The 12,826-nt window shown below is 42.8% G+C and overlaps 1 protein-coding gene and 1 pseudogene across 2 annotated transcripts in view; one reads left to right on the top strand and one right to left on the bottom strand.

Moving 5' to 3' along the window:
* The window catches only part of ROBO3 (roundabout guidance receptor 3), a 385,628-nt gene that overhangs the window by 56,197 nt on the left and 316,605 nt on the right, over positions 1 to 12,826 (top strand). The window lies entirely within an intron of this gene.
* LOC132782487 (small ribosomal subunit protein uS5 pseudogene) lies at positions 7,561 to 8,311 on the bottom strand (annotated as a pseudogene).

The following is a 12,826-nucleotide window of genomic DNA, read 5'->3' as shown; positions in this document are numbered from 1 at the left end:
TTAGCTTTTTTCACCTTCCCGTCCTCTTCTTCAAATACTTCTAAAAGATGATAATAATAATAATAATAATAATAATATAACAATAATAATAACAACAAAGTATGGATTGTCGATGTTGCAATCCCGGGTGACAGCAGGATTGAAGAGAAACAACTGGAAAAGGTGACATGGTATGAAGATTTAAATATTGAACTGCAAAGACTCTGGCACAAACCAATAAAGGTGGTCCCAGTGGTGATCGGCACACTGGGTGCAGTGCCTAAAGACCTTGGCCTGCACTTAAACACAATTGGCGCTGACAAGATTACCATCTGCCAGCTTCAGAAGGCCACCTTACTGGGATCTGCGCGCATTATTTGCTGATACATCACACAGTCCTAGACTCTTGGGAAGTGTCCAACGTGTGATCCAATACAACAGCCAGCAGAGTGTCTGCTGTGGATTCATCTTGTTGTGTTTCAAATAATAATTATAATAATTTGCCATTTGAAAAAGGCCACCTTACTGGGATCTGCACGCATTATTTGGCGATACATCACACAGTCCTAGACACTTGGGAAGTGTCCGACGTGTGATCCAATACAACAGCCAGCAGACTGTCTGCTGTGGATTCATCTTGTAGTGTTTCAAATGATGATGATGATGACGATGATGATAACAAATCCCAGAAAATAAGAAGAAAACTCCCAGTCTCTGAAAACTATTACCACCTCGTCACCTTTCCTCTAGAGTAAAAAGTAGAAACAGCTCTAAAGAAGCATTAAACCTAAAGCAGAAAGGAGATTGACATGTGCCAAGAAAAAGAGGGTTTTTTAAAGGAAGCCCAGCGAGGATAGCTCCCGGTCACCGCTCTTCCTCGGCTGAGCCTCCTTAAAATGCCTTGGAAAGTCTGTGTGGTGTGGTGCTGCCCTGGCCTGCTTGCAGCACTAGTTTCCTCTAATGTAGAAACAGCTTTAACAAAGCATTAAACCCTGTATCCTCTGCAGACAGAAGGGAAAGGATCACAGAAAGAGTGGTATCTTAATTCTTATGCTTTTAATCCAGGTCTTAATGAAGGATATAAAGACAAACTATGCCTAAAACGATGGGAAGGAGAGCCTGGGAAGTTCCCTTCACCCATAATGAACCAGATAGAAAACAAATCTTTCAGCTTCTCAGACTGAAAGATTTGTTTTCTATCTGTCCTCCTGAATTCAAGAGGCTCCCAAAAAATGGATCGGGACCCCCACCAAATTCTGGGGCATGACCTCATGTGAAATGGTCTTGTGTGTACAACTCTGTTCAGACCTTGATGCAGTTCTTTTGAATTGTCAAAAAATATTTCATGAATCTGGCATTCTGAAGGGCTGTCGGCCACTAAAAAATCTTTGCAGTGGTGATGACATTTTGCTGCTGACTAATTTCATTCACAAACAATTTGTTTTGCTTTCCAATGTTATCAGGTTTGCCCGTTCCCGTCTGAGAGCCTTGTTTTGCTGCTGTGGTCTCCTCTAGCTGTTTACTATTAGCTGGCAAGGTTAAACACCATTTTGATTTTGCTCAGGACACTAGCTGAATATCAAACTGTTGTTATTTAAACAACTGCATATTTATTATCCCATTGAGCTGACACGCTGCAGAGAAAGGACACCTTTTGCTGTGGCCAGGGAAGGCTGACCCCATAGACATCAAACAGAGGCATCAGCAGGAAATTATTGAAGTATTGAAGTTAAGAAGCCAACTTTGATGTCTCTATAGTATGCCTGTGGAGCTCACCTAGGGTACATCTACATGGTAGAATTAATGCAGTTTGACACCACTTGAACTTCCATGGTTCAAAACGATGGCACCACGGGAGTTGTAGCTGTGTGATGCACCACTACGAGGGCTAAATTTATTTTTTTATTTATGTACTATACTAGCTGTCCCCTGCCACGTGTTGTTGTGGCCCCGTCTGGAGATCTGGAAAATAAAGTAATGAGAAAGTGTTGGATTCTAATATATGTAATTTATTTATGCTTGTGGGTAAACAGTATTTCTTGTTTCTTTGTCATTGTTGATGTGGTTTGCCTACTCTGGAACATGCAACATATCATTGTCCTTCTTTAGGGGTCCCTTTCAAATCTATGATACTATGTCTCTGTGTGTGAATCATATCTATCTATATCTATGGCTGGATGGCTCTTTGTCAGGAGGGCTTTGATTATGTTTTCTTGCCCTGGTGAAGAGAATTGGACTGGATGGCCTTAAGGCAGCATTTCTGTTGGTCATTGGAGTTCTCTGTAGGAAGTTTGGCCCAATTCCCTCGTTGGTGTGGTTAAGATTGTATATGAACTATAAATGATTGTATATGAACTATAAATCCCAGCAACTATAAAATCTATTTCCCCCAAACTCCATCTGTATTCATATTTGGGCATATGGAATATTCGTGCCAAGTTTGGTCCAGATCCATCATTGTTTGAGTCCACAGTGCTCTCTGGATGTAGGTGAACTACAACTCCCAAACTCAAGGTCAATGTCCACCATATCCTTCTAGTGTTTTCTGTTGGTCATGTGAGTCCTGTGTGCCAAGTTTGGTTCAATCCCATTGTTGGTGGAGCTCAGAATGCTCTTTGATTGTAGGTTAACTATAAATCCCAGCAACTACAATTCCCAGGTGACAAAAATAATTTTTTTGAGTGATGGTCACTCCTTGGATTAGTAGGTGTCTTGTGGCCAAATTTGGTGGCAATACGCCCAGTAGTTTTTGAGTTATGTTAATCCCACAAACGAACATTACATTTTTATTTATATAGATTTCTACCCCACTCTATCTCACCCCGAGGGGGACTCAGAGCAGCTTCAAATTTTGGCAATTATTTAAGGCTACAATTATACAAAAACAACACAACTTAGCACAATTGAACTGTAAAATCAGATAACATATAAATACAATTAAAACGTGTTAAAACATAGCACTAATCCCGTAATGGTCGTCCAACTGCTTCTTATATTGGTACCGTGAAGGTATATTGCACTATAATTCTGCTATTCCCCAAACACCTGGTGCCATAGCCAGGAGAATGGAGGCTGACCTAATATCACTAAAGAGGGAGTTCCATAGGTGAAAGGCCACCACTGGGAAGGCCCCGGCTCTCATCCCCACCTGCGAAGGACGTGGGATCGAGAGCAGGGTCTCCCTGGCCAATCTTAACACTCAAACTGATTTATAGAGGGAGATATGTTTGGACAGGTAAGCTGGGCCAGAACCATTTGTAAAGACTTTGTAAAACTACAAAGACCAATTTCACCCACTCCATTCAGTGGACAAAACTGCCTCTGACTACTGTAATGATCAAGGGTCTGGAGAACAAGCCCTATGAGGAGCGGCTTAAGGAGCTGGGCATGTTTAGCCTGAAGAAGAGAAGGCTGAGAGGAGATATGATAGCCATGTATAAATATGTGAGAGGAAGCCACAGGGAGGAGGGAGCAAGCTTGTTTTCTGCTTCCCTGGAGACTAGGACGCGGAACAATGGCTTCAAACTACAAGAGAAGAGATTCCATCTGAACACGAGGAAGAACTTCCTGACTGTGAGAGCCGTTCAGCAGTGGAACTCTCTGCCCCGGAGTGTGTGGAGGCTCCTTCTTTGGAAGCTTTTAAACAGAGGCTGGATGGCCATCTGTCAGGGGTGATTTGAATGCAATATTCCTGCTTCTTGGCAGGGGGTTGGACTGGATGGCCCATGAGGTCTCTTCCAACTCTTTGATTCTATGATTCTATGGAGAGGATCACGTCAGAGAAGTTTTAAATATGAGATGTTTTCCAGGAAAAATAATGGTGGAACCTGTCATTCGGCATGAATGTGGTTGGATATATTCAAATCCAGATGCTGAAGACGTACGCACAATGACCCTGGGATGGATTTATTTTTCCCTTTCAGTTTCTCTTATTCTGCAATACTTGTAATCTCAAATTCATTCCATACTAAATGCAAAAAAAAATGTACAAAGTTCAGGGTTTTTTCTTAATTAGAAAGAAAATGAAATGAAATTTTCACTAATCCCTGTTTAACTTTCTGAAAAACATCCTCGCTCTTTTCTCCCAGATGTATAATTCCTTTACTCATAATGAAGGAAACTAACCACATTGCACAAATAACTGCCTAACACTCTCCCCTTCCCGTTAGAGCTTATCTCGGTGTAGAAAAAAATGTCACGAACAAAATGCCCCAGAGCCACCTGAATGACAAGAATATTCTAAAATAAAATCATTTTCTAAACCCTCCAGCTTTATCTCCTCACAGTTTATCCAGTGAGCAGTGCTGCAGATTTACTCAAATAGAGTAGTTTGGAGGAAATGTTACCCAAGGGCCAGCCAGGTATTCTACTTAATGTAGATATTCACCAGCCTAGAATATGATGCGAAGTGTGTAGCTATGCCTGCAAGTTACATGCCAACTTCTGGTGACCCCATGCATTTCATGGGATTTTCTTAGATGAATCCACACATGCAAAATAATCCATCCTTATCTTGATTTGAATCCTGTTTGAACATACCAATATGTTTCTTTGATGTCAAAGTGCATCACTGGCTGAAAAGAGTTCAAAGTAAAAAAAAAAGTAGTTTGCATTCAATTGATTCAGCAGGCATGAGGAGCAGGGCAGAATGTTGCCCTACCCTGTAGATTTAGGCCAGTGGTTCCCAACCTTTTTTTTTGGATCAGGGACCTCTTTGACTAGGAACTATTTTGGACAGGAACCACTTTGACCAGGGACCACTCTCCAACATTAGTACCAAAAGAGTTACAAATGGGTTTTGGTAAACTTTAGATTCGGTTTGGTTATTTGGTGTGCTGATTCAGGCAAATGCATTGGATAGACCACATCAGCTCTAGTTTCTGATACAGAACATATGCCATCCAGTAGTTGCCATCTGCTCACCCACAGAAAAAAGATATTTAAAACTTGTGCACCAGCTGCGCCCGTATCTTGGAAAGTCTGATCTGGCCACGGTGGTCCACGCTCTGGTTACATCCCGTATAGACTACTGCAATGCTCTCTACGTGGGGTTACCTTTGAAGACTGCCCAGAAGCTACAACTAGTCCAACGAGCGGCAGCCAGACTTCTAACAGGAGTGGGGTACAGGGAGCATACTACTCCTTTGTTACGTCAGCTCCAGTGGCTGCCAATCAGTTTTCGAGCACAATTCAAAGTGCTTGTGTTGACCTATAAAGCCCTAAACAATCCAGCCCAATTTACCTGTCTGAACGGATTCTCCCCTATGAACCATCAAGGTTAGTAAGATCTTCTGGAGGGGTCCTGCTCTCTGTCCCACCACCCTCGCAAGCGCGTCTGGTGGGGACGAGGGTCAGGGCCTTCTCGGTGGTGGCCTCTTGGCTCTGGAACTCTCTCCCACTTGAGATAAGAACTGCCCCTTCTCTCCTGACTTTTAGAAAGCTGGTGAAAACTTGGCTCTGGGATTTCGCATTTGATGAGTGAGTCAATAACTCTTGACCACACGGACAGATGGTGATGAATTGTGATGACTTGGCCTTATGTAATTATATGATTGTATTTTAATGTATTTTATGTATTAGTGCATTATGTGGTGTGATATTTCAAACTACTGTTTGTGAATATTTTGTTGTGAACCGGCCTGAGTCCCTCTGCGGAGGTTGAGAAGACCGGTATATAAAAGTTCTAAATAAATAAATAAATAAATAAATAAATAAATTAACCTTGGCACTATAAGAGCATTTCGCAAGACCAGTCGCTCTTGTTGCAATGCTGTAATAATAGTGAGGCTGCGGAGCATACTTTCGTTCTTGCGGACCACTGGTGGTCCATGGACCACAGGTTGAAAACCACTGATTTAGGCAAAAGTAAACTGTTGCAGCAACTCCTGATTTATTTCTCATTAATAACTTTTGCCATATTGATCGTGCATTTCTCAGTTTCCCTCGCTGAAACATTGGCAACATTATTCCTAACACCTCTTTATTTTTATTTTATTTTAGCTACATTACATAGAATCATAGACTCATTGAGTTGGAAGAGTCCTCATGGGCCATCCAGCCCAACCCCCCCCCCCCCACCAAGAAGCAGGAAAATTGCATTCAAAGCACCCCCGATAGATGGCTATCCAGCCTGTTTAAAAGCTTCCAAAGAAGGAGCCTCCCCCACACTCTGGGGCAGAGAGTTCCACTGCTGAACAGCTCTCAACAGTCAGGAAGTTCTTCTTAATGTTCAGATGGAATCTCCTTTCTTGTAGTTTGAAGCCATTGCTCCGCATCCTAGTCTCCAGGGCAGCAGAAAACAAGTTCGCTCCCTCCTCCCTATGACTTCCTCTCTCATATTTATACATGGCTATCATGTCTCCTCTCAGCCTTCTCTTCAGGCTAAACATTTCTCCACTGCCTGTTAAGGAAATGGGTATAACAAAAAATATTTCCAAATATTATCAAGATTTCAGCACCACAAGTAAATTCTGCTCTTGGAAATATTCTGCAGATATCAGTGTATCAGGTGCCTCTCTGGCCACCCCTGTCTCTTTGCACCCAGATCCAAGTGCCCCATTCATTTTGCATGACCTGGATGTTGTCAAGATTTCTACCTACCCTGACTTTTCCTCTGACGAATCATTAGGGCACCCTGGTTTCCATTTCGTACAAAAGAATGTATTTCCTTCTTTCTCTTCGTTTCCCTTTCGCTCTCCCTGCTCCCCCCGCCCCATTACTATGTAAAGTTGTTTCTTCTTGGCACAGGTCGGAGACTATTAACAAAGAATAATTGGACTGCTTTATCTTTAGGCTGCTCCAAGCTGAATGACCTCATTGGGGAGGAGGGAAGCAAAGAGAGTAGGTGGGTTTGAAGTATTGGCTGGCAATTGATTTTGGATGTCTGATTCATGAGTAAGGACTGTGCATGCCCTGAGGCAGGGCACAGTGTTGTTTGCAATCTCAAGTGAGATCCTTATCCCCAAACCACAGAGGGTTTAAGAAGAAAGTCCTCCACTAACTTGCATACCTGAACACAACTCATTTTGTTTGAGTGGGGAAACTAAGCTGGGTAGAGTCTGGCTAATCCCTGCATGTGAGTTTGCCAAGGACTGTCATTGCCACCAGTCAGAGATTACACAACTGGGTAAATGAACCAGTAAGCAACTTACTATGTACTGTGTTCTTGTTCATCTCCAGCTGTCAAACATCTCCATCCACTTGCTTCAGAAGTCAATTGGACATTCCTTTGCCTCTGTGCAGATTTGCAAACCTTCCCCATGTTATTTACTCTCTGTTTTTCTTATACGGAAGGCTGAAGGATTAGTCTTCTCAATTATTATTATTATTATTATTATTATTATTATTAGAAATTATTAGAAATTATTATTATTATTAGAAATTATTATTATTAGAAATTCTTAACACCTCTCAACAGAACATTTTCCCAGGCTCAGCCAGGCCTTCAAATGCTAATGAAGACCTCACTACCTCTGAGGATGCTTGCCATAGATGCAGGCAAAACGTCAGGAGAAATGCCTCTAGAACATGGCCCTATAGCCCGAAAAAACCTACAAGAACCTAGAAATTGCTTGGTTCTAATATTTTATTGAACATTTTTGTCTTAAAAGTGTTTCCTCTTAAGTAGTGGCCACAGCGGCTGCCTGGGTTCTCTGCACAGAGACTCGAGTGGCATGGGTCTTCACCAGGTGGTTTGTAAACTCCTGGTATGGAGATTTGGTGAAGACTGTCCCCTTCCAGAGGTCGGGGGTCAGATAGCTGTAGGTCTTGGAGATGGCGTCAAAAAGTGGCCTTGTCAAAGTTGCCCAAGGTAGAAGTGCAGCCCCTGGCCGAGGTGTAGCAGTCGTCGATGCCAGCCATCATCAGCAGCTTCTTGGGAACTGGGGCAGAAACGATCCCGGTACCACGTGGTGCAGGGATGAGGCGCACTAGAACTGAGCCACATCAACCAGTGACTTTGCAAGGCACGGTGTGGGGTTTGCCAGTCTTGTTGCCCCAGTAGCCCCGCCTGACTGGCACGATGGACAGCTTGGCCAAGATGATAGCCCCCTGGATGGCAGTGGCCACTTCTTTGGAGCATTTGACACCAAGGCCCACGTTGCTGTTGTAGTCACCAATGACAACAAACACCTCGAAACTGGTTCATTGGCTGGCACGGGTCTGTTTCTGCACCGGCATCATCTTCAGAACCTCATCTTTCAGAGTGGGGCCCAGGAAAAAGTCAATGATTTCAGACTCCTTGATTGGAAGGGAGAAAAGGATCTCTTCCAGGGACTTGATCTTCATGTCTTTGACCAGGCAACCAAGTTTGGTGACTGGAATCCATTCTTTGTCCTCCATTATTTCTTAATGGAGGTCCTTTTCCAAGGTCTACCTTGGACCTACAAATCCCTGGTTTCTTTGTAGCAACTTCTCCATTCCAGTCAACATCTTGATTCATCTGCAAAGTCTCCTAATCTGGATCAGTATTTGGAAAATTACTAGAAATCTGGGCCACAGGTTTGGTGCCAAAAGGAGGCTGGGAGGTTATCACCTATAAGAGACAATGGGGTTCTCTTCGATCATCTGGAGAGGCCTGCTCACGCTCCCACCTCCCTCGCAGGCTCGATTAGTGGGGACGAGGGAGAGGGCCTGCTCGATAGTGGCCCCTCTACTCTGGAACTCACTTCCCAGGGACATTAGACATGTTCCAACGTTGGCAGTCTTTAGGAGGAGCCTGAAAATGTGGTTGTTTCAGTGTGCCTTCCCAGAATAGGAGAACTCCCAGCAATATGCCCTTATAATGCACTTTAACACTGACTTAGGATGGATTGTTGTTCCCTTGTTTCTCTCTGAAAAATCCTATCCAGTTATATTTTTACCTGTTCACGTCAGCATATTTTCAATTTTAATTTATTACATTTGGCCCAGCCATTTTAAAACTATTTATATGTCACTACTGATAGTTGTTTTGTTATGTGATTTATATGATTTGTATTTGCACCGGCATGATCTTCAGAACCTCATCTTTCAGCGTGGAGCCCAGGAAAAAGTGTTTATTAATGTTGTGTTATTGATGTTGTTTGATGTATTTTGGGCTTGGCCTCATGTAAGCCGCACCGAGTAAGCCCATGTAAGCCCATGGGGAGATGGTAGCGAAGTATAAATAAAGTTATTATTATTATTATTATTATTATTATTATTATTATTATTAGCATTGGATGACACTTCTAGAGTTCTTGGTTCCAATCCCTGTTCAGCCATGGAAACTCACTGGGTGATCTTGGACAAGTCACACTCTCTCAACCTGGCCGGGGTGGTCCATGCCTTAGTCACCTCTAGGTTGGATTACTGTAATGCGCTCTACGTGGGGCTGCCCTTGAAAACGGCTCGGAAATTCCAACTGGTTCAACGGGCGGCGGCCAGGATGTTAACTGGCGCCCCTTACAGAGAGAGGTCAACCTTCCTGTTTAAGGAGCTCCATTGGCTGCCGTTTACCTACCGAGCCCAATTCAAGGTGCAGGTGCTTACCTACAAAGCCCTAAACGGTTTGGGACCTGCCTACCTGCATGATCGCATCTCCGTATATGAATCCACGTGCTCCCTCCGTTCATCCGGAGAGGCCCTGCTCACGATTCCACCTGCGTCGCAGGCACGTTTGGTGGGGACGAGGGGATGAGGGACATGGCCTTTTCTGTGGTTACCCCCCCCCCCCCCCGACTTTGGAACTTGAAGACCTGGCTATTCCGATGTGCCTTTCCTGAATAGGATAACCTCCAGCACTACGTCCCAGAAGCACTTTATTAGAGCTTATGACTCTCTGCACATTGCAGTTGCCCAGAATCTCAACATATCACCTCTTACACCCAGCACTTTTTAAACCTGTACCCTTCATTGGCCCGGCCCTGGTTTTATTGCGTAATAGTGTAATGTTTTGTTGTTGTTATTGCTTATGTTTTTAATTTGCTTGCATTGTATTGTTATTGTCTGTTGTTGTTGTTGAAGCCTTGGCCTTTGTAAGCCGCATCGAGTCCTTCGGGAGATGCTAGCAGGGTACAAATAAAGTTTAATAATAATAATAATAAAATAACCTCAGAGGCTGCACAACATCTTAGCCAAAAATAACAATGATAAGTTAACCTTAGTGCTCCCATAAGACAGAAGTGAATCGAAGGTACACAACAGCCACCAAAACACTTCCAAAGCAAACACCATATTTAGAAGACTTCATTCAGTACCGCAGTAGGCTAGGGGAGGAAATTGTTAAGACCTCTCTTTCCAAGCTTGCTGCTGTTGATTTGATTATAGGCCTACCCTGCAACATCTGCTATTTGCATTTTTCAAACTCTGCACTTTCGATGCAAAGATACATTTAATGTCCCGTCCCATTTTGCCTTTTTTTTGGTCAGGAGATATTTATAACTTTCCCTTGTCAAAAGATATCAGGACACTGAACAGGGTTTTTTTTTAAAGTACAAACACAAAATGAAATATAAACAATAAAAACCACTGTCATAAAACATCACTACAAGGCAGTAAAAATGCGATAGAAACAGACTGACCCACTTAAAATGTGGAGATACACAGAAAAGTTTGGCTGCAAAATTGATGCTAGTTGCTCCTTAAGAGAAGTTCCAGAACTTCACTTTTTTTTTGAGGCACATTCCAGAGATGGTAAGTGTACTTTACAGTGAATGCCAGCTCCCTGGAAAATTCGTCGAGGGTCTCCAGAATTGCTCCCATTTTAGGGAATTCCATAAGTTACATATGCTTTGTTTAACCTTGTGGAACTGCTTTGCATTTTCATATCTCGGAGCAGTGGTTCTCAACCTTCTTAACACAGTTCCTCATGTCTCGGTGACCCCCAACCATAAAATTATTTTCCTTGCTAATTCATAATTGTAATTTTGCTACTGTTATGAATTGTAATGTAAATAACTGATATGTAGGATGTATTTTCATTCAGTGGACCAAATTTGGTACAGATACCTGATACGCCCAAATTTGAATACTGGTAGGGTTTGGGGGGGACGGGACGGGACACCTTTATCATTTGGGAATTCTAGTTGCTGGGATGTATAATTCACTTACAGTCAAAGAGCAATCTGAACTCCATCAATAATGGAATTGGACCAAACTTGGCACACAGAACTCCCATGACCAACAGAAAATACTGGAAGGGTTTGGTGGGCACTGATCTTGAGTTTTGGAGTTGTAGTTCACCTACATCCAGAGAGCACTGTGGACTCAAACAATGATGGATCTGGACCGAACTTGACACAAGTACACAATATGCCCAAGTTGTGGTGATCCCCAACCATAAGATTATTTTTTTTGCTACTTCATAACTGTAATTTTGCTACTGTTATGAATCGTAATGTAAATAAATATCTGATATGCAGGATACATTCTTATTCACTGGATCAAATTTGGCACAAATACCCAATATGCCCAAATTTGAATACTGGTGGGGTTGAGGGGTATTGATTTTGTCATTTGGGAGTTGTAGTTGCTGGAACTTATAGTTCACCTACAATCAAACACCAATGATGAAATTGGGCCAAACTTGGCACATAGAACTCCCATGACCAAAAGAAAATACTGGAAGGGTTTGTTGAGTTTTGAGCTTGAGTTTTGGAGTTTTAGTTCACCTACATTCAGAGAGCAATATGGACTCAAACAATGATGGATCTGGACCGAACTTCGCACGAGTATTCAATATGCCCAAATTTGAATACTGGTGGAGTTTGGGAATCCGTCAGCAGATGACTAGTCCCAAAAGTTAACTGTGTGTCCAGTAATCTTCTTCTCTGAATCTACAATTTGGTGATGGATCTGGGCATTGTATGTTTTTACCCTGTTTCCCCTTCCCTTCCGCTCCTTCACCCATATTGTGCTTCAGTAGTTATATTTATATTTTTAATGTACCAAACATATCAAGTTTGTATGAAAATGTGACTCTATTTCCTGTGCTGGTCAATGACCAAAATAAATGATTTGACTTTGGTGGAGTTTGGGAAAAATAGAACCTGACATTTGGGAGTTGTAGTTGCTAGGATTTATAGTTCACCTACAATCTAAGAGCATTCTGAACCCCACCAATGATAGAATTGGGCCACATTTCCCACACGGAACCCCCATGACTAACAGAAAATACTGTGTTTTCTGATGGTCTTTGGCGAGCCCTCTAACACCCCCTTGTGACCCCCCCCCCCCCCCCCCCGGGGTCCCAACCTCCTGTCTCTGCGAAGCCAGCAGAAATAAGATGCAGAAACTACAGATGAGAAGCCATAGTTGCCATGTGTTAGTGAAAACTGAAAACCACGGGCAGGGCTTTGGGGCTAGCCCGCAGACCTCAAAATGACCGAATGACCAGGATTAAACAGTAAGACTCTTCCTATAATCTCTTTGAGGAAGAATGCCTCTCTGTCCATCACCTTCATGGAATCTTCTAATGATCCTGAGGACACACAAAATCAACTTTCTCATTCTCTAAAGAGGTAGTTCTCAACCTGTGGGTCCCCAGATGTTTTGGACTTCAACTCCCAGAAATCATAATAGCTGGTAAACTGGCTGGGTTTTCTGGGAGTTGTAGGTCAAAACACTGGGGACCCACAAGTTGAGAACCATTCTAAAGCATCAGATTCTCCACAAACCACAACACTCTTTATATCAACATACTGGACACCAACTGGCAGCAGCTCTCTTGGGTTTCAGAAAGCGGGTTGTCCCGACTGTACCCTGAAGATGTCAGGATCTGACCTTGGGATGTTCTGCATGCCAAGTAAAATTTCCTGCATGAAGCCATGGCCTTTTTATATGTTGTACAACTAGTTAAATTGCTTTCAATTTGTGAAATTTTTAAGAA

The sequence above is a fragment of the Anolis sagrei genome, chromosome 7 (assembly GCF_037176765.1).
Source record: "Anolis sagrei isolate rAnoSag1 chromosome 7, rAnoSag1.mat, whole genome shotgun sequence".
Classification (NCBI taxonomy): domain Eukaryota; kingdom Metazoa; phylum Chordata; class Lepidosauria; order Squamata; family Dactyloidae; genus Anolis; species Anolis sagrei.
This window is presented reverse-complemented; position numbering and strand designations above follow the sequence as displayed.